General features: G+C 35.3%; 1 protein-coding gene across 1 annotated transcript in view; it reads right to left on the reverse strand.

The window, feature by feature from the left end:
- Positions 1–23,584, reverse strand: part of Hibadh (3-hydroxyisobutyrate dehydrogenase) — a 104,240-nt gene that overhangs the window by 12,350 nt on the left and 68,306 nt on the right. The window lies entirely within an intron of this gene.

Below are 23,584 nucleotides of genomic sequence, written 5' to 3' on the forward strand. Positions count from 1 at the left end.
GCCTGGGCTCTGACCAGCACAGCAGCAGCCAGAAGGATTTGCAAAGAGATCTAAAAAGAGAGAACTTGCTCTCTCACCCATAAACAAGAAGGCATTTCAGGTGGTAAGATTCTTTTTGTTAAGAGAAAGAAAATTTGTTTACTAAGACTGATTATTCCTGTGTGTACTTTCCAGATCTTGCTGAGTTGCTTAGGGTCTTACTACGTTGCTGAGGCTGGCTTTGAACTCAAAAAAATCCTCCCATCTCAGCCTCCAGAGCCACTGGAATTACAGGTGTGTGGCACGGCGACCAGCAGTTCCTGATATATCTTTTGGGTAATTCATTCCTAGTGATATGAGCAGAAAGTAGAAATAAAATTTAATTTTCTTTGGCTACTTCTTAATTGCTTTAAAAAAAGACTTCATTGATTAAAATGACTGGAAAAACAACTTCTAATTTGACATATAAAACTTGGCCTAGGCTTGTCTAAAAAGGGCACAGAGAGCCTCACTCATTTTATTACCATTAAAATAAAAGCAAGAGTATTATTACTGCTTTATTATTGAGAGAAATCTTAATTCATAATTTTCAAGTGAGGTTTTGTTCAAAAATAGGAATGTATAAGAGGCACAGTGCCACACACCTATAATCCCAGCAACTGAGGAGGCTGAAGCAGGAGGACCGCAAGTTTAGGGCCAGCCTCAGGAACTTAACAAGATTCTATCTCAGAATAAAATTTTAAAAAGGGCTAAGGATGTAGCTCAGTGGTAGAATGCCCCTGGGTTCAATCTCTAGTACTGAAGCGGGGAAAAAAGGGAGGTAAATAGAAAAACTATCCTATTATAATTTTTGCTTTTATAACTTATTTTACATGCAGCTAGGAATAAAGGAACTGTAGCTGTATTAAGTATTGAACCTTGCCATTAAATAGATAGCTATAAGTAAAGGCCTCCTTTCTGATTTAATTTATTCAATAAAATAAAGCTTTGACATTAAAAAAAGCCAAGAGTTTCTTATTTCATTCAAATGTAATATTTTGCTATTGCCAACTTCAGTAGCTTTCTCTTTTGTAGTTCACACTATTTTTAACCAATTATTAAAGGCAAAAGAAGGTAGCATTGTTAGTCAACAACCTTGGAGGAAAGAGTGCCCACGTTATAAAAGCCGGAAACACTTGCACATACGGTTGAAATTACATTATTTCACAATATCTTCCAACACACTTTGGAATCGATTATGTACAAAAATCCAATTATAAAAAAATACTTTCAATTATCTGACCTATGTCATTTGAATATTTGATAATACTGATGTTTAAGTGGCTGTCATTTTGCTTGTTTCTAACTTACTTCACCAAGATGGTGATACCATTAATGTTTTACAATTATTTTGCTCAATTTCTTTAGCTATTTTTATTCAAACCACATAACCACTCTTTCTCCTAATTCTGTTGATCTGACCTAGAGAAATTAAGTAGACAATTTAAGTCAAAGCTTACAAACAAATCCAGCACTATCCATCATAGGTCAACAGCTTTGTATCTAGATTACAGACTGCTAAATAGCTTCAGAGAGTCATTTATTAAAGGAAAATTAATGCTGACAATGGTTCTCAGCTGGTTAATCTTTTGACAGGTGCACTTTCTCACTTGTTCAAACACATATTTCAAAAAGAAGAAATAAGTTATTTAAGCAAGAGCAGACCACAAAAGAAAGAATAATTTATCTTTTAATTCTGAAGTCTCTGGTAGTTCCACTCTTTCTTCCTCTCAAAGAGGTGTTGTAATCATTTCTGACTTTGTCATAACCTATATCCTAATGCAAGGGTCTAACTAAACTGGGTAATTTTAAAGTTTGGGCATTTCTTAGGACCAAATCTTATCTCTCCATATATATTATTTTACCCATATGATACTATCAAGTCTAGTCCTATTGCAAAGGCATAACTAGGACCTGACTTATTCTAAAAGAAACCTAAGCATTTTGGACTAAGGAAAGAACATCTAAGGAAGCTGGAACTCAAAAACTGTGTAGACATTTTATGAATTTCAGAAGACATTGTATGGATTTTAATGTCTACCAACAGTAAACAAAAAAATGTATGTATTATATGGCCATACCATTTTAATTCAAGTCTGTTTTCCAAAAGGAGATGTGAAATGCATACTCAGTTGCAAGAATACTGAAAGAAGTATTTACAGTTCAAGGATCCCTAATCCAAAAAATGTGAAATCTGGAATGTTCCAAAATTTAAAACATTTTGAGCATCAACATGACACCTCAAGTAGAAAACTCTATACCTGATCTTATGTGACAGGACGCAGTCAAAAATGCAGACGCACTAATAATACTGTGTAAAATTACCTTCAGGCTATGTCTATAAGGCATATATGAAACAAATGAATTCCTTGTTTAGTAAGCCCCCCAACCCCAAGATATCTCATTACATATAAGCAATATATTCCAAAAATCTGAAAAAATCCAAAATCTAAAACACTTCTGGGCCCACCAGATGAGGGATACTCAACCTATGCTTTACTTATGTATTTTAATAGTGGTATATAAAAAAACAAAATATATTCTATGCTTAATTTTACTATGGCATTTATCATACTTCATTAAAATCTTTGATATTCTTTTCTGAGTTTTCCTATGGGGTCACCACCAGGGTCTTGCTTATGTCAGCTTCCCCATTATCTATCACAGTATATGATATATTCAATAGACAAGTGGAAAACAGAAGAATAAGCATAGTAGAAAAATAGTTAAGGATCTGAAGATATAATATCTGGGTTTGGGGATATATTATCTGCTGGATATGTGATAATAAACAAGATTATTTAACTTTTGAGTCTCAGAGTATAAAATTGGAAAAGCATTAATAACTTCTTCATAGAGTATGAATATGTGAACATATGCACTAAAATAAAAATGCCACTTAAATATAAGGGCTTAATATTTTATAAACTTGGGCTTACAAAGTAGGTGTTTAATTCCTATTTGATTATTTAAGCCATGATTTCCTCTGGGATAATCTTGGTCTTGTTTGCTAAATATTAACTGATTTGTTCTACATCCATAAACAACAGAAGCAGGCCAGTCCAAGTTAAGTATTACAGAGCAGTCCATGTTAAGACTGCAACATTGTGAAGACCTCTTGCAAAATCTCTCAATGGGAGCATAGTATGGGAAAGGTATGAGAAATCTGCATTTGCTTCATCCATTCAACACTATTAATTGGATGCCTATTAGTATCAGGTCCTGTGATTAGCTATAGTGTCAAGGCTGAATCACCTTTCTCCCTGCTCCTAAGAAGATATAAACCTGTGATCTGGCCACTTCTCTGTCCATCACTACCACCCTAGTCTGAACCACTGCCATCTCTAGTGTGGACTTCTGCCAATAGCTCCTATATGATCTCCTTTCTGCTCTTGCCTCCACAGTCTGTTCTCCATATAGCAGCCAGAATAATCCTCCTAAAATATAAACCTAGTTCATGTGTCCTCTCTTTTCAACCTTCCAAAGGCTTCCCATCACTTCCAATATAAATCGAAAGTTCTACAAAGCCCCAGAGGGCCCTTTAACATGGCCCTTGACTACTTCTCCTATGTTATTTCATATCATTCTTTTCATCACTTGTTGCTTTCTAGCTACCTTGGCTTCCTACCAGTTCCTGAAATAGGTCAAGCATATTCCCATACTACAGCCTTTCATGTGCTCTTCCTTTTGCCTTGAATGTTCTTCTCCCAGGTATTCATGACTTATAGCCTTCACTTCATTCACATCTCTGCTCAAAATTCACCTCTTCCAAGAGGCTTTCCCTGTTCACTCATTGTAACAATCCAAAAGAGCACCTTATCACTCTTGATCTCCTTTACCTGCCTTAATTTCATTCACAGTACTTACTACCACCTGTTTAAGACCTCTGTTTCAGTTTGTCTTCTCCACATGAACATTTGCTTCTTTAGGGCAGTGACTGCTGGCTCCCTGACCCCATATCCAAAGTCTGATACATAGGGGATGCTCAGTTAACCGACTATTGGTTCAAAGAGAAAAATATGCTGTGGTTTGGTGTGTCCCCAAAAAAGGCACATGTTAGAAACTTATCCCCAAGGTGACAGTGCTGAATGGACAAGTTTGAACTTCTCCCACATACTCTCACACTCCTACACACTCTCTTGTCCTATCTTTGCCCTTCTGCCACAGAATGATGCTGCAAGAAGGCCCCCACCAGATGCTAGCCCCTTGATCTTGAACTTCCCCACTGTAAAAAGTAAATTTGCTTTTCATAAATTATCCAGTCTTAGGTGTTCTGTTATAGCAGCATGAAAAGGCCAAGAAAGTAGACAGCAGGGAAGGAAGACTGAGAAAATGAACAACTACAGCGAGTACTGAGAGCTAACTGCTTTCATGGAAATCTGCCAGATCTGCCCGGGATCACAAAGTGTTTTTGTCATTCTAGCAAGTCACTAAATACCGCTTGCCCTAAGTTTTTTTAAATTATGAAGTGAAGCAGACAAAATAATCACTGAGTTACTTTGAAGCTTTTGAAATTCTATAATAATTTGGGTTTCTCAAATTCATATACATCCACATTTGAACATTCATCAAATTAACACACAAACCAAGGTGATGTTTCACTTTATACAAATAATATATAAATTGTTTCAAATTAGAAAAAAGAAGCTGGGTGCAGTGGTACATGCCTGTAATCCCAGTGACTCAGGAAACTGAGGCAGGAGAATCGTCAAGTTTGAGGCCACCTTTAGCAATTTACTGAGGCCCTAAGCAACTGAGTAAGACCCTGTCTCAAAATAAAAATTAAAAAGAGTTGGGGATGTGGGTCAGTAGCAAAGTGCCTCTGGGTTCAATTCTCAGTACAAAAAAAAATTTAATTTTCTAAGTACATTAATTAAATCTACCAAGTAGTGTGGTTGCCTATAGGGTTTATCTAACACTTTCTGGTGATGATGTTTCTAGTGATTCCATTCCATGGCCCCAGAATCAGAAAAATTGAACTCATTTGTATAGACAAATAAAAAGATGAATGTACACATCATTTAAAATGGGTAGTTGACTACCCTGCTTTTAAGATGATAGACGTCTATCACTTCTCTTGGCAGTATGTTATTATTTCAACCAGCCTTACAAGGAAAAGTGCTTTTAAATATAATCAAAGTCTCTTAGTTGACAAATAAAATTTGATCACCCAAGATTTATATATCTCAGTGGTTTTCAACCCTGGGAATGAAGACATAGACCTTGCCCTCAAGGAGTTTGAAATCTAGTACATGTGATGGTGGAAGGGGTGGTGGGAGCAGAGCAGGAAATCGGGAAGGGATAAGAAAATTTGAATAATAAAGAGTGATGCATGCCTCAGGAGAGGTATAAATATAGTCAAACACAGGTTCACAAATTAAAAATTCCAACAGCAAGCATCTATTCAGTGCCTTTAACAATTTGCTAAGTCTTTGTGCTAGGTGGAAAGATTCAACAAGTAAGCATATTTTTCTTAATCAAAAAGCAAGACTTATTTTGTGGTAAAGAGGATATTTGAAATATGACTATTCCAGAAAGCCCAAAATGTAAAGCTATGGTAGACATAGAACAATAAAATGTACTTGGGGAAAAGATATGTATACCCAGGTCTAAAATATAATTAGGGAAAAGAGATGTACACCCAGAAATAAGGCTAAAGCTAGTATCATATTCCAAGTGTCAGATGAATGAGGGCAATCACAATCAAATCCTGATTTCTTCTTTCCATCCATTTTTCAATCTCTGTCATTGAAAGAATAATGAATTCTCAGAAAGAGAAAAGGTGAAAAAGGAAACAAGAAACTATTCTCAAAGAGTAATGGTTTTACTGACAACAGGGCAGGCTTGTGGAAACTTTTATAGGAATATAAGAATTCTGACTCCACTTGAAAATGTGGTTCAGAGCACTTTAGACTAACATGAATAGAGCAAGAAATTCAGCAGGTTTTACATATGGACACTGAGTTCTGTCTGTTATCTAATGCACACAATGCCCCACCTTCCTTCATAACAGATCTGAGTTTGCTTAGCAAAACAAAATAACTAGAGAAGAGAAAATCAGGAATAAAGAATAAGTTCAAGAGAATTACTGTACAATATAATTATAGGCTTAAAACCTCAGTTATGCATTAACGTAAATATAAGCAGCAGTTAAAAGCATTATTCACTATTCCTCAACATTTCTTCTATAGTCTTAGAACTCCACCTATTTTTTCCCATTAAGTAAGTTATTTTGAAGTACTTGCACTTTCATGTTTCAGCAAAAGAACTATAGAACTCACTCTACCTTCCCTTTTGTCTTTAAGAAGCAATGAACTTCCTTTTTCTCTCTCCTTTATATTGGTTCTGATTTTTAATCTTTGTTTTTCTTGTCAATGAACCCTAATCACTTCTGGGGTTTTTGTTTGTTTGTTTGTTTTGTTTTGTTTTTAATCAACTACCTCAAGAAAAATTGCCTTGCTAAAAAGTATTTGCAGTGGCTTGAATGTACAATGATCCATGCCTTTCCCAGGCTCTTTCCTTATATGAAATTCCTTTTCCTTCCTTCTTTTCCTGGCTAACCACTGCTTATCTTTAAAGACCATATTCATATCAACTCTGAATAGCATTTCATGGCCATAACCCCCTTTTCTATTCCTTTTCCTATTCTTATAATGTTCTAAGTGATATTTCTAATAAGCAGTTTTACTACCTCCTCTAATTCATGATTTTTCTGGTGTGTCTCGTTAAGATCCTTATACACAGGAATAGTTAGAATCTCACTACCTAATATAAAACTTGTGTGTGATAAATGTTAAATTTCTTCTTAGAAAGTAGGCAAGGCAGAAATCAGTGATTAATAAAATGACCAAGAATACTAATTAAGATCAATTATGACTTCGTGTTTTCTAGTTTATCAAAATAGCTCAGCTTTGTTTTTTTTTTGTCCCAGGGATTGAACTCAGGGGTGTTTAATCACTGAGCCACATCCCCAGCACCCCCACCCTTTTTGTATTTTATTTAGAGACAGGGTCTCATTGCCACATCCCCAACCCCCACATTTCTTGTATTTTACTTAGAGACAGGGTCTCATTGTGTTGTTTAGGGCCTTGCTAAATTGTTGAGGCTGGCTTTCTTGATCCTCCTGCCTCAGCCTCTGGAGCTGCTGGGATTATAGGCATGCACCACCAGGCCCAGCTTCAAAATAGCTCAACTTTTTAATAAAAATGAATTATATTCTTGAAAACTGTTTAGAGTAGATATTGGTATTCTTATTACACAAAAAATAAGTGTGTGAGGTAATGCACATGTTAATTAACTCCATATAGTCATCCATAATGTATTTTTATTCTAAAACAACAATGTTATGTAATAAATATATACCATTTTTGTTTGTCAATTAGTCATATTTTTTAAATGTTCAGCTTTGGAGTAGCGTGACTCTCCACATGTGGTACTGGCATTTTCGCTTACTGCTGCATAAACAAGCATGAACATAAGTGCACATGTATGGGAACATTACTATCTAGAGTTAAAAAATGAAAAAGATGTGATTTGAATTAAGAGACCTGGGGTGAAACCATGGTTCAAGGTCACACCACTGGACAAGTCATAGCCCTCTCAGTCTTGATTTCACCATCTGAAAGTGGTAATAAAAACACTTGGCAAATACTTTAAGTTCAAATGAAAGAATACATTGGAAAGGTATTTTATATAGTTATTATACAAGTGTTATAAAAATTGAAATGTAACAACAAGCTGAATGGCATGTTAGGCTTAAAAATGTTCATTCAGTAGCATTTCTAAGTGATATGTCTAATAGCACTTTGGCCTAACAGTAGAAAATAACTGAAATTTGGAATTTAGCCTTGTTGAAAAGCTGAACCAAAAGATAAACCATGATGCAAGCAAGTGCTGATGACCCAGAATAACCACTTTTAAATCAGAAATGAGGAGATCATTTTTTATTCTATGACTACTGGAAAGAAGCCTTCAAATCCAGAGAGGGAAGAGATGGAAAGCTAAAGCATTACATTTTCTTTACTACTGTAAAAACCTTGCCGCCAAGCACTCCCACTCAAATATAGCAAAACGTAGTAAATCACTTAATTTACTCAAAAGAACTTAAATGTTTTAACCAGTCTGCCATCAAAAGAGATCAAGAAGAGGACCAATGGGACTTGGGCTGCAATGTGAGCCGTCTTTAAAATGCAATTGTTCTAATCATTTTCTACAGATGCAGCCTCACAAGGGGCTGCTGTCACAGGGACCATTTACGACTTGTTATGGTGTCTCTATTGTTTACCAGAGACATTCGCTGAAAAAGGCGACAGCTGGGACAGAAAGCTGCTACTCAACGAACAATATAATCCCGTGAAAGTAATCAACAAATTTAAGGGTGTTAATTAACTTTACACTTTATCATGTTCAATTAGTTGTCCTTTCTAGAAAAGATTGCCGTGCACAATCAGTTTAGAGCGTGCCATGTTTGATTTGTAAGTGATCACTGTTTCTGTTTCAGAGTCCATGTCAGATGTTCTCTTGGGTTTTGGTGACACAGATGAATGGCTCTGCACATGTTAGGGGTGATCTGGTTTAACATAAGCCAGCATAACATAACCCCTTGTTAACACTACTCTGGCATTATCCAAGCTGGAAACAGAAAAGCAAAAACATTCGGAGCACCATTCTTAGAGTCAGATAAACAAAGTTTGGTTAGCTTTTCCTGAAATAAACATAGATACAAATACATGGAGAAATAAACAATTTTTCATCATTATTTTTCAAAGTAAGACTTGTCTTTCAGGGGCATGTTTAGGATCATTTCCTCCCAGCAAGATCCTGAAACTCTGCTGCATTATGCACAAAGAAAGCATCACTGTATCCTCAGATTTTACATAATGCAGATAAGTCTTTTCATAGCAGCTGAATAAATGCTACAGATGTGTTAAGTACTGGCTTGTACCAAATTCTAGAATGTGACTTTTAAATCCAGAAACTGTATCTTGTGAGTGTGGGAAATCTGCAGGGAAGTATATTTAATCTATGAATGCAATTTGCCGTCTATCTTACCTTTAATGCACCTGTTCCTACTTACTAATAGGACAAGGGAAAGCTCGTGATGGAGTGACAATATATTCAGTATTGCATTTTAATGAAAGTCACTGCAGTTCCTCTGAATTGATGAATAGGGATTTGTATCAAAATATTTCAGAAGCCATTGATGAGATGAAGAAAACCCAAAACCAAGGTTTGGCAAGAGGTGTCTATCTTTTAGAAAACAAAAGGAACATGTATCTATCTTTTTTTTTTTTTAAAGCTGCTATCTACGTAGATTTTGAAATATTTTTACAAGCTACACTTTGTTGTTCTAGACATGCTATTTCCTGCATAATACACAAATTAAATGCATATAAATAATTACAAGTGATTAGCTAGTTATCACATATACAAGGACAAAGCTGAACTTTTTCAAAATAGAAAAGTTAACTCTGTAAGCTAATAATGTCCTAAGTTAAATATTAAAGAAGGAAATTATAGTCTATATCTGAAACAGCTGAAACCACAATACACAGCAGCAGAAAACATTTGTTTTCTGCAGAAGATCTGCAGGGAGAAGAGAAGCGGTCGATAGATCCTTAAATTGGAAGCAATAGCCGTTCTTCTATCCCAAGTTGGCAGCTGCTACATTTGCAGACCTGGTTCATTATTTACCCATAATGACCATCAAGCTGCAGTCAAAGTCAGATCACAACAACTGTCAGCAGCTCTTTTAATTAGCCTTGTTTGAATTCAGATAAATATCACAATAGCCCTGCTTATGCTGAAAGAGCAACAGAATGTTCTGTGTGGAGCTAGGGTAGCTCAAGAAGGACCAATGCAATACAGAAGCTCAGAAAGAAACGCAAAGCAGAGCTTTAGGGTATAGTAAGTCAATGAATGGAATAGTACACTTTCATTTTGAAGCTCACTTTTAGAAGTAATTCCCTTGCACAATGCCCGAGGTTCAATCTCTGGCACTGCAAAAATACATACATACATAAATAAGCAACTGACATTTGCCCAGATCAAGATGGTGCCCAATGTCAGGCTGCAATGAAACACAAGGCTCCTGAAGGCCAAATAGCTGCAGCCCAAGCAGAAGTGACTTAATGACTTTGGAGAATATGAGTTTTAAAACTCAGTCTTGTGAACATGGGTGTAGTTCAGGGGTTGAACACTTGCCAACACCACAAAAACCAAAACAAAATTCCATCATGTAACCAATATATCTTTCAATTTTAAAAATAATTTTTTAAATGTCAAATAAAGAATCTTTCATTAAATAGCATGCAATCTTAATATCCTTCTCATTTTACTTTCTTAACATGTTCTGCATGTGGAGTTGGATATTGTCCTAAAAATTTCATATACCTTCCTTTCATTCAGCATTATCAATCACAAAGTAAAATAAGACTAACAGACAAGTCCTGAGGAATGCAATTACTGTCATATTCCATGACCCTCTGGATCCACCCTCTCCCAGTTTGGTGAGAAGAATAAACAAGCATAATAATCATCTGCCTTCCATTCTATAGAGAACTGATTGTTCACAGGAGGTATTGCAACTGGTAGGGAAAAGGAAGTGGTGGCTGGTAGGCAAGAAAGGGTGGAATTAAGGAGTAAGTAAGCTAGGCATAGTGGCCCTTGCCAGTAATCCCAGCAGCTTGGTAAGTTGAGGCAGGAGGATAGCAGTTCAAAGTCAGCTCAGCAATTTAGTGAGGCCCTAAGCAACTTAGTGAGACCCTGTCTCAAAAAGAAAAAAAAAAAAAAAAAGGGCTGGGGATGTGGATCACTGGCTAAACACTTCTAGGTTGAATCCCCAGTACCAAAAAAAAAGGAATAAGCAAAAGGCAAGATAATAAACTAATTGCAACAGCCCGTAAACTGTGAATAACAAAAAATTAAGTGGATGCAGAACTAGTAAGATGCACTAGACTAACCAGGACCTACCATCTCTGAAATCCACTTGGAAATCCCTTGAGAATCTAAACTGCAAATTTTGTGGGGAAAGCCTAGTTGGAGGTGTCCACTTCCACATAGTATTTGAAAGTGGTCCACTCTGCCACTCTTGTTAGGACCTCAGCCACTGTGTACCTTTGCAACCACTTACAATGATGCATGACATAAACTGAAGGAAAAGGAGTTAACCAGATTTGCATGAGGAGAAAGGACACATTACTAACCCATCTCAAAAAGGATTGAAGACAATTATCACAATTCTGCTAAAGAAATGAAATACTTTCTCAATGATAAGAATGATTCAATATCCAATTCCTTTCAGTAGAAGATCAGTGTACTTTCACTTTGCAAGGTAGAGAGCAGACTGTAATTCTGAACTAACACATTTTCCGAGATTAGAACTTATCTGAATAGAAATTACTTGCTATTTTCTGTATTATTCATACAAGTCTAAAATGATATTCATTTTTTATTGGAAAGAAATTTTATGTCAAATAAATATTGAGAATTTTTGTGATAATCTAAGCAGAATTAATTTTGGTAGTTTCTATAAAAACACCGTGGAAATATTTTCTTCTTCTGAGAGGGATTTAATTAATATAATACCATGAAAATCCTGTACTTAAGAGTTCATCAATAATTGAGAAATGTAACTTTTTGAAGATCAGAGGTCAAGGTACTGAAATTCATGAGAAACTGATTCCTGTTTTTTCCTTGTTTATTTATATTTTATTTTAAGTAAACAAATAATAATTGTGTATGCTTGTAGGGTGAAATGTAATGTTTGGAACTGTGTATGCTTTATCTAAAGAGTTAATTAAGAAAATTAACATATTCAGGCCTTCATCAATTTATTTTTTATTCATGATGAAAACAAAATCTATTTTAGCAATTTTGAAATATATGGTATATGTTATTAACTGTGGTCCTCATGTAGTAGATCACTAAAACTTCTTTCTCTAGTCTTAGAGTTTGTTTCTTTTGATCAACATCTTCCCTTTTTATACTCCTACTCTCCCCCTCTTTAGCCTCTGCCAAATATCTTTTTATTTTTGTTTTTATGGGTTGGATTTTTGTGGGTTCTGCAGATAAGTAAGATTATGCAATATTTGCCTTTTCATTCATGGCTTATTTCACTTAGCACCATTTCCTCCAGTTCTACCTACGTTGCTACAAAGAACAGAATTTTCTTTTTAAAGGTTAAATGGTGTTCCACTTTGATATATGCCACATTTTCTTTATCCTTTAATTGACAGATCCATTGTTAATAATGCTGCAATGAGCACAGGAGGCAGACCCTCTTCAACATATCAATTCTGGTTTTCATAGGGCGGTGGTAACCGGGAATTGAATCCAGGGGTGTTTAACCACAGAACCACTTCCCCAGCCTTTTCTCTATTTTTATTTAGAGATATGGTCTTGCTAAGTTGCTTAGGGCCTTGCTAAGTTGCTGAGGCTGGCTTTGAACTCACAATCCTTCTGCCTCAGCCTCCGGAGCTCCTGGGATTACTGGTGTGTGCCACCGCTCCTGGCTCCAATTCCTGTTTTTAACATCTGACTCTTCCCTATGAACATGGTTACATAACTCTATAATTTTCCCCCTAAATTTTTCCTTCCAATGACAATCAAAAATATGCAGAAATGACTTCTTTGAACTTGCACAGATTAACTAGACTCCAAGTAAAGAGTTGTGAGAAGTCTGCATTATTTATCAATGTCTCTCTGTATAGATGGACATTATAACAGATGAACTATAGCAGTGGAAATTAATTTCACTTATTAAATATTTACTTTTAGTGACACTTAAAAAACAGCCATTTTTGGTCAATTTTGTTACCCAGTAGTAAATTATATTCTTATATTGTGCACATGTACAAATATGTAACAATGAATTCTATTATTATGCATAGTTACAATGCATCAATGAAAAATGAAAAAAAGAAAAAGCAAAAATAAATAAATAAAATTTAAAAAGGAAAAAAAAAAAAGAAAAAGAAAGGACACATTACTGTTTACACTGTGCATTCCACTTGGTTGTTTCCCTACTGAGAAAAAAAAAAAAAAAAACACTCCTATGGGAAGTAATTTTAAAATTATATTTTTAGTCAACTTCAAGCACTAAAACCTTGGAATAAAACTTTTATAGCATGCTGTGAACCATATATGTGATAAAGGCAACTATTTACTAAATGTTGATAATGTAAGTGGGGAGAACTCTATCTGGTTTCATGAGAATTAATCATAGCAGAAAGGTATATTTCTTGCTTTACTTTTTTTTTAAGAAATGAATAAGCCATATGTATTAACCTATCTTGGATGATAGTCTTCTCCCTCTTCACCCCTTAATACAAATGATCTCCTGACTACATGCACAGCCAACAGCTACAACTTGTTCAGTATACTGAGAACAAAGACAATAGTCAATCTGTCAGTTCCAAATCTAGAGTCAAAATTTCAACTATCTATTGGCCATTCCTTATTGCTGGCCTTCAGAAGCACAACAAATTCAATATATTCTAACAACTTTTGTTTTTCCATTCTCTCCTTCAAACACTTCACTAATTGGCTTCTTTTTCTGCATGTGTATTCTCAGTTTAGACCCTACTACCTATGTGTACTAGAAGTTCTATGAAAGCCTTTCCCAAGGTTAGTTCCTTAGATTGCTAGTTCTACAGGATATTAATGGTGATATAAATTTACACCTATGTTTTGCTTCTGAACAGTAAGTTTTTCCATCCTGTTCTGACAACAAATCCTGCCCTCTGGCCAAAGAACTATACATGTGGACAATAAGAGTACCCCACGTTCATGGCAACAGTAACTAATCTATTGGGGGCCAAGATAACCAACAGAATTCTGCTCTAAACTGAGGTTGCTAAAGTAGAAATACAAAGGATTAAGTGACACTAAACTATCAGGCAGCTGAGCTCTGGATCCAAAACTAGGCTTAAAAAAAAAAAAAAGCTGATTTTTGAGAGTTTTTAGAAGAGTCAATAAAGTTTATGATTTTATTTTTAAAACCATTTTGTATCCATTGTTACTTCTTATATTCTATTTTGCTCCTTAGAATCACTTTTCTTTTTACTGAAATACATGATTTAGGAATTTATAAAGTAAGGTTATTCTATTGACTACCTTTCTTCCTTTTCATGGAATTCTGATTTGTAGGATCATTTTGTTTAATCCTCATTCCTTGACCCACCTTGGCCATTTTCATTCATTTTTCCCTCTATGTGATTGGTTGATTAATTGATTTAGTACTAAGGAGTGAACCCAGGGGTACTTAATAACTGAGATACATCCCCAGTTCTTTTTATTTCTTACTTTGAAACACGGTTTCACAAAGTTGTCCAGGCTGGCCTTGAACTTGTGATTCTCCTGCCTTACCCTCCCAAGTTGCTGGGATTAAAGATGTGTGTCATAGCACCCAGCCCCTCAATGTGATTTTATAGTTGTCTCATTGGATCTCTCAAGCCTCCAGTTTAGGAGGTACTGGTAGGTTGGAGCTCCTGCTCTATTAGAAATAAATGCAGATCCAGTCATGGAGCCTGGTTCAATGCCTGGTCTTACCATTATAATAATGTCTTCCCATGTCCAAGATTCAAGGCTTGCTAACAAATCCTGCCCCTATTGCCCCTTGTAGCCCAAGTAAAGGGTTGAAGCAGATATTAGCTTCTAGCTTCAGGTTTTGAGGATAAGATCAGTACCTGATTACTCATGTGGAGTACTTTTACTCCCATTTTAACTAGGAAGAGAATTCTCAACCCCTGCTGCCCAGTTTTGGATCCAGAGCTCAGCTGCTTGATAGTGTTAGTGTCACTTAATCTGCTGTATTTCTACTCTTTTTCTGATCCACAGAGACATGTATCTTGTCTTGCAGCATTCTGTTACTGCTTTCTCATATTCTATTACTACATTCTATTATTTTCCTATACTTAGATCAGAGCAGGTATATCCAAATATGAATTTACTCTACCATCTTGACCAAACTCTACATTTTATTTTTCTCCAATTTCCATAGTCATTGCCCTCTGTTCATCTCACCTAAAATACTGCCACACATTCCTCTGAATTCAATCCTTACCAATGCCATGGGGACCATTAATCTTATCTTTCTGTATGTCTAACTTACTATAGAGGTTCCTTCGTGGGGCATGCAAGTTCTTTCAAAGTCTGGTCCCAATTCAACTTCCTATACTCATTTCATGGTTCCTCATACCCAATGCCTGATACTCTAACCAAAGTAATGACTCTTTCTTTTCCCACCTAAGAATGAACTTCCATCTTTCTTGCCTTCCTACACCCACCTTGTCTCCTTGAACTGGTATAATTCATCTACATTCACTTCCTACTCTAGCACCTACTTCAGGCTCTGCTTAGTTGCCAAAACTCCACTTATTCTTTAAGGTTCTGCTCAAGTGCCATTTTTAATAAATCCATCACAAAGAACTCATGAAGCCCATCTGTGCAACACTCTCATGCACTTTATTCATACTCTTCTTATTGATCACAGCACTCTCTAATGTGAAAATGAATGTGAAATGCTTGATAATTGCTTACCTGTTTGCTTTCTCTCGACCATTATCTCTTTGCAAAGTAACCATTTAATAAATGGATGGTAAAAAAATTGCCCCAAAAAAGGGAGGTAGGAGAGAAATGATGTAGGAAATAATAATACAGAGAAATTATGAACATCATTTTATAAAGTTTTTTTTCTTGATTTGTTATAGAAAACAAGCTGAAGAAACTCATAGAAATCTGTATGATACCATTTACAAAATACTAATGAGTTCTGGTCATGTAATGTCAGAAAGTTTTAAAGCCATTACAGTATTTTAAAAGATTAAAAAGAGGGTCAAAAGGCTAATCCTAGGATTAATAAGAATAAATCTTGATGGCATAAAAAAAAACCCTTTATCTGCAAAATTTAAAAACACATTTGTATACAGACTCATTTCATGGCCCCTGACATTCAATGCCTAATACTCTAACCAAATTAGATGTCTCTTTCTTTTCCCCATCTGGCAAAAATAAGCTTCCATCTTTCTTGCCTTTCTACATCCATGCTGTCTCGTGTGTGTGTGTGTGTGTGTGTGTGTGCGTGTGCGTGTGCGTGTGTATTTAAAACAAGCAGTAATTCTACTGCTCAGGAAAGTATCATCAAAGAAAAAATGACAAAGGAAACCATATTTCATGAAACAATGAATTGGACGCTGACAAATTACCTATTAGGCCTCAAAAAAAAAAAAAAAAAAAAAAACAACAACAACAACAACAACAACAAAAAAAAACCCCTGCATCAATTGAAAGTTAATTCAACACTATACCAGGAAGTTCAGACATATAGTGTATGGTAAGCCAAAATCTAGAGACATGGTGTATGCTGTATTTGCCAAAGTAAAATATAAACACATTCTTTCAAAAGTACTATCTTCTCAAGTAAGTGTGTGTGTGTGTGTGTGTGAGAGAGAGAGAGAGAGAGAGAGAAATTTGTCTTGAAAGCTTAACCTGTTCGGGTCACATGATCAGGGTAGTAAACTGCATTTCTTGTCCTCTCTTTTCAAGGAAATGTATCAAATTAACACCTTCAAATGGATTCTAGAAATAAAACTTATATATACATCACAAGTTAAAGAATACAGAAAGGATTTTAATGGAAAAAAACATTCCACCACTTTCATGAACTGCAATATTTGAAAAAATGCCCATTGGTATGTTATAACACCTACTTGACAGGATTGTGAAAGACTAAATAAGCAATGCTTGATACAGAATAGTCTTTCTTGGTCCTCCAGCAAAGCTGAGCACCTTTTCATAAAAGCCAATATACTACTTCTTCAGTAAATTGCTTATCATATATTTCTTTCTTTCCTCCTGATTTCTTGATCTTTACTTGTTCATTTACCATTCTTGTTATGCCTATTTTTTTTATATCTTGAAAATATTTTCTGAAAGCCTATCATTTTTTTTAAATTTTCTTCTTCTGTCAATGTTTTTTAACTTTGTATCTTGTCACACAGATATGTATGTGTGTGTTTAATTCTTGGATTGGTTTATATTTTTCTTTTTTGTTTTTTTGATCATGTGTCATTTCAGAAAGTTTTCTTTATGCAAAGATGAGGGATATATTCTATATTTTTCTCTGGTCTTTTAAAGCTTTTTATTTTTAAAGTTCTTCAATCCATCTGCTATTTATTTTAGTGTACAGTGTTAAGAATTTGCCTTGCAACAATGAACTCAACTGTCCTAATGTAATTCATTAAATAATTCACCAATTCCTCCACTAGTCTGACTACCTTATTCAGATACTAAGTCCCCATATAGACATGGGTCTGTTTGGGGACTCATTTCTGTCTTCTAACCTACTGTATATTCTTGAGCAAACACCATGCTGTTTAAATTATTATAACTTAATATTATGTTCAGATATCTAACAGAATCCTAATTGTCTTATTAAAAACTTTCTGGCAATTTGTATTGATGTATTCTTCCAGAAAAGTTTAAGTTTTTTAAAAAGAAACAATATGGTTTTGCTTTAAAATCTATATATTCTCTCGAGACTTCTTTTATATACTTTATCAAGCAGATAAATGATATCTCTTCATTTATTCAGATCCTCTGCTCTTCATTTTAATTAATATCCACATGGTATGCCGTTTTCCCTTTCCTTTTTAGTCTACCTAAAGTTATAAATATATAACTTATAAAACTTATAGATAGCACATACTTGAGTCTCTTTTTAAAAATCCAATCTGATAATATTTCAACATCTGTATTACATTTACATAGCAAAAATTCTGCTATGTTATACTTTTTATCATAACCATCAGACATATTTTAAAGAACTTAAAAGGAAAAAATAGTTTATCATATTTATCCAATTTCTGTTGCTCTTTTTCATTTCTAAAGTTCCACAGTTCTCTGTGGTGTCATTTACCTTTTGACTGAAGAAATTCCTTTATGATTTTTTGTAGAGCAGGTCAGTCAACAACTTTTTTTTAGTATTCTTTTAGCTGTAAATCTCTATTTCACTTCATTTCTCTTAAGGGTACTTTTGCCACATAAAAATTCTAATTTTAGCACTTTAAAAATTTTGTTTTACTGCCTTTTGATCTCTGAGATTTTTCTGATCATTCCAATCATATCCCCTGTAATGCATTATTTTTCTCTGGTCAATTCATGATTAGTTTTGTCTCTGGTCCTAAATAGTTAAATTATGATAATTTGGGCATAGATTTCTATCTGGGGCTTACCAAACTTCTTGAACCTGTAAGTTTAAGCTCTCAACCTCTGTTTTCTTCAAATGTTTTCCTGAGCCACACTCAATTTCCTTTTAGAATCCCAATGGCACAGACATTAGACTCTTTGATATTGTCTCACAGGATCGTGAGGCTCTGTTCAATTTTTTTTTTAAAGATTTATTTTTCTTTCCATTGTTCAGATTGGATACTTCAGATTCACTGACTCTTAATACCTACTCTGCTTGTGAACATTCTTCAAATTTCTGATTATTGTACTTTTCAGTTATAAATTTTCATTTTATTCTTTTTTCAAACTCCTATTTCTTTATTGAGACTTTCTGTCTTCTTACTTTTTTTTTTTTTTGGTACCAGGGATTGAACTCAGGAGCACTCAACCACTGAGCCACATCCCCAGCCCTATTTTGTATTTTATCTAGAGATAGGGTCTCACTGAGATGCTTAGTACCTCACCATTGCTGAGGCTGGCTTTGAACCCTGGATCCTCCTGTCTCAGCCTCCAGAGCCACTGGTATTACAGGCATGCACCACCTCACTCAGCTCCTATCCTCTTAACTCTTTGAAGTGTGGTTCTAATAGCTATTTTAAAGTCACTGGCTGATAATGAAGCATCTTGGGTAATTTTGTGGTTGACAATTTAATTGTTGTTTCCCTTGAGAATTTACCACACTTTCTTGGTTCTTTCTGTGTTGAGTAATTTTTTATAGTATCATGGACATTTGGAATATCATACATTATGAAACTATGGGTCTTGTTCAGATTCTATGAAGAACAGAATTTCTGTATATACATACAGAAATAGTACGTGTGTGTGTGTGTGTTACCAGGCAATCAACCAGGTTAGGGTCAGGTTCTAACCTACTTTCATAGGCTGTAGTTCAAATATCAGTTCAGTTTTCAAGTCCTTTGCAGTGCTATTTGAATCGTCCCACATATGCACCAGCCTGAATCTAGGCTGATATTTAGGAGACTGTCTACTCCATAGCTAAACTCATAAAGCCTTTGGTATGCTCTTTAGGGTCACATTCATGATGTATTCCTCAGGAGTGGCCTCAGAAGATCATACACATATCATTTTTTTGATGTTCCTTCTTATCTAAGAACTATTCCCAACCCTCTGACATCTAGTATCCCACCTCCAATCCCCTTTCTATTGCACTTGACTAGAAAGTCCTATACTTTCTGCCACTGGGTCTGTCTTTAGGGCCAAGCAGCAGGGAAATAAAAGAAAAAAAAAATATATATATATATATACAGATTCCTTCACATTGTTTGGACCATAGTTCTTCTGCTACAAGAGAAGGATTCTGCTCTCGGATTTTTAGGTATCTGCTCAGCTACCACTGCCCCACAGAATAGCAACTTCAGGAGTGAGGCTCCTATGGCAGAGCTATGAAAAGAAAAAACAAACATAAAACTCCCTTCTTTCTTCTCTGTATTATGAAAACCTGCTTCCTGATCTTGGACCAGAATAACTGTAACTTGTGCACCTTTAAATACAGGCTGAAGATACAAAAGATGGTGGTGGCAAGAATGGGGAGGGCCAGAAAACTCACTGCCAGAGCTTTTGTTACTTTAAGTTCATTCAGTCCAAGATTTTTAGTCAGATTCAGTAGGAGAGGAAAAGAATGTATTTACTCCCTCTTAACACACTGGCACCTAGTCATCATTCTTGAAGAAAAGTTTTGCTGGATGAGAATTCTAAGTAGATAGTTACTATCAATATTTTGACAATATTGTTCCACTGTCTTCTGGCTTCAATTGTTCTTATGAAGTATGCTACTGACACAAAAGACTGCATATTATACAAACTCTACATGCACATTTACATGATACTTGTAAAATATGACATTCTAGAAGAGGCAAAACTACATTGACAGAAAGTAAATCAGTGTTTACCCTGTGCTGGGGAAGGTACTGACTACAAAGAAACAAAAGGAAACTTTCTGAGTAACAGAAATATTTTATATCCGAACCGTGATGATAGTTATATGAATATATATAAATAAAAATTTCATCAATAAATTCATCAATCTCCACATTTAAAATGGATGAATTTTATTATATACAAATTACACATCAATAATGCTGGGATGGGACAGACAGACTTCAGGGCCATTCTACTGTTCTTGCATAGGTGATATTTTTTTCCCCTTGTTGTTTTAAATATTTTTCTCTTGTCTTTGGTACTTTAAAATTTTTCTGGCTACTTAGTAAGATTTCTTTTTCTTGGTACCAGGGGTTGAACCCAGGTATCCTCAACCCTTTCTTTTAATTTTTTTTCTTATTTTGAGAGAGGATCTTGCTAAGTTGCTGAGGCTGGCTTTGAACTTGCGATCTTCCTGCCTCAGTTTCCCCAGTTGCTGGGGTTACAGGCATGTACCACCATGCCTAACTAAGATTTCTTTTTTAACTCCTATTTGGCATATCTTGCACTTCCTGTTTCTGTGAACTTATGTCAATTCTAGAAAATTGTCAAACACCATGTTGACCACTCCCCCTATTCCATCTGAAACCTCAATTAGATGCCTTGTTTAACTTTTTCTTTCTAGCCATGTATCCACGTCTTTTAATCTTTCTTTGATACTTTCTACCTCTGATTCATCTTTACATTTGAATAACTTCTACAGACTTTTCCTTTCTACTTAGTAATTATCTCTTCAGCTTCCATATGCTATTTAACTCATCTACTGACCTTCAGATTTCAATAATTTTTCCAAATATCATCAGTCATTTCTGATATGTGCCAGTTCCTTATTCATTGTTTTCAATTCCATCTTTTATTTCTTTAAATGTTTTATATATTGTGAGTTCATGTTCTTTTTTGGGAATTTCAAATTCTGTAATTCATAAGAATTTAATCTGTTCCTGTTGGCTAGTCTGGTGACTTGTCTTCTTTGTCTCTGGAAATTATTTTTAAATTGTGAGCTTATATTTAATGTACTTAATATTTGTAAACTCTAAGTGTCCTGGATTTAGGATAATTTTCTCCGAGAGGATTTTTATTCTTTCTATGGGCAAAGGCTCTATTAACCCAACTTAGAAGCCCTTAAATTTATTGGTTGGGTATTTTCCCAATCTGGTAATTTCAATTATGAACTTTACACCCATGGATTCAGGGCTACTATTACAAAGACTCAAGGGTTAATATATTTTATTTCTCAACTTACATCCAGATAGACAGATAGATTTTCTAGCCTCAACCAGTAGGCAGACCATTCAAAGACTACTCTTTTTCCCTGAGGGTAAGGCCTCTTCTTGGGCGTTATGGCCTATTTTTAGGAAGGGAGATAAGGGTTGCCTTCTTCACTTTGTGTGAGCACAAGGTCTGGGTTCCCATTATCCCATGTTTCATATTTACCCATGAACATTAACCCTCAAAGCCCATGGTTCTCAAGATCAGCATCTGCCCCTAGGCAGTCAAAGCTGCTGGGTTTATGTATCGTTCTTATTTCAGGTTACTATTCAATTAGTTGGTCACTGAAGATTTCTCTTATATTTTAAGGAATCTAAAATGTATTTAAAGTATGTTTAGGACTGGGGATGTAGCTCAGTGGTAGAGCACTTGCCTATCATGGGTACATGTCTCACCTGGGTTTGATTCCTAGCACTACAGGGGGGGGAAAAAAAGAGATGTGTACTGCAATTCATCTTGTACATGGGTATTTTATGGCAATAGGCTATTTTAATATATCCAGTCCTCCTCCATACTGTCAGATGCAGTACACAGCTATATAAAGAAAAAAGGAGAGGATGAGTGGGTGGGTTTCTTAAGTGTCAAAGGAAAGATTTATTTCCTTCTTATTTTTATGCTAGGATACTTTTCACTCTTTTCTGATAATAAAACAGGTTTCATCTCTACTATTAGCACCAATACTACTCTAAAAATTTACAATAGCATGTTGCTTTCATAGCATCTACTTTTATATGTGAAACCAGGAAATTTTATCTAACTAGAAATAGCAATCAATCAAGTTAATGAAGACTTTTTGTGAAAGTAATCTAAAAAATACTAGGTATTTGGAATCTCTAGATCATTTCAATTTGTGCTTTACTTTTTTATTTTAAAATATCTTAAAAATATTTACTATCCACTAATTAAGTATTTACTGGATATCTTCTGTATACAAGGAACACACTCCTGGCTCTTCAGATTATACTGAATAATTAAGGTCCAATTCTTGCTCAAATTGTTTTGTGACCCAGACATGCGTTGCTGCATTATAAAATTACTTCAATAAAAAGGAAATTCATATAGCTCCGTTGGTAGAGTGCTCGCCTCGCATGCACAAGGCCCTGGGTTCAATCCCCAGCAAAACACACACACACACACACACACACAAACACACAATATTCATCACCATTAATAAAAAAAAAAAGTTAAAATTCTCAAAATTCAAATGACACATTTGGGGCATGAAACTAGAAGAGGAGAAGCTTCACTGAGAAGATCAGATTAGTGTGAGCCAAGAAAGAGATTAAGATTGTGATGTGCTAATAGGGAATGACTTGGAACAGACAAATTCCAGCTGAGGTGAAATGTAAAAGCTAAAACCTGGCATATAAAAGTATGAAAATTATTAATAAAATAATAAATAAATGTATTTAAAACAAACAAAACTCCAGAAACACTGACTCATACTTCATCTTCGAATCTGCCATGCACTTTTCCAATTCAGAACCTTTAAACCTTCCTTTTCCTCTTGGAATGTCCTCACCCAACTCCCACAATGAACAGTAAACATCTACCAGTTCTTCAGGAAAGCAAATGGCCTAGAAGTCAGATCTGTTAAATGTGGATGACCTTAACTATATCATCAGCTTATCACGGGACTTGTTTATAGCTCTGTTATGACCATTATCAATCCACACAGTAATGCAGTGCACTTTCCACACCCATCTCATTGATTGCAATGTGAGTTCCTCAAGAGCAAGGACTATGACTTATGCTAACAAAGTGCCTCATATATACATTATTTCAAAAACAGGAATGGAGGAAGTACGGGAGAAAGGGGGGAAAACTGTGAATTTTCTTGCATGCACTGAAGGAACTTTGGCAGACAGTGAAGAGCCATTCTATGTCACTGGCTGAGGAGAGAGAAGCAGTGGCCGACTCTGCGGCAGTGCACTGTCCAATACAATAGCTACCAGCCACATGTGGCTCTGAAAATATGTCTAGTTCAAATTCAGATGTGATTTATGTGTGACGCACACCATATTTCAAAGACAGTATGAAGGATCCAAAATACTCCAATAATTTTCAGATTCATTACATCTTGAAATTATAGTATTTAGATGCCTGAGTTTACTATAACATGCTATTAAAA

The sequence above is a fragment of the Marmota monax genome, unplaced genomic scaffold, assembly GCF_021218885.2.
Source record: "Marmota monax isolate L192 unplaced genomic scaffold, Marmota_monax_Labrador192_F-V1.1 WCK01_AAM20220418_F8-fsc00133, whole genome shotgun sequence".
Classification (NCBI taxonomy): domain Eukaryota; kingdom Metazoa; phylum Chordata; class Mammalia; order Rodentia; family Sciuridae; genus Marmota; species Marmota monax.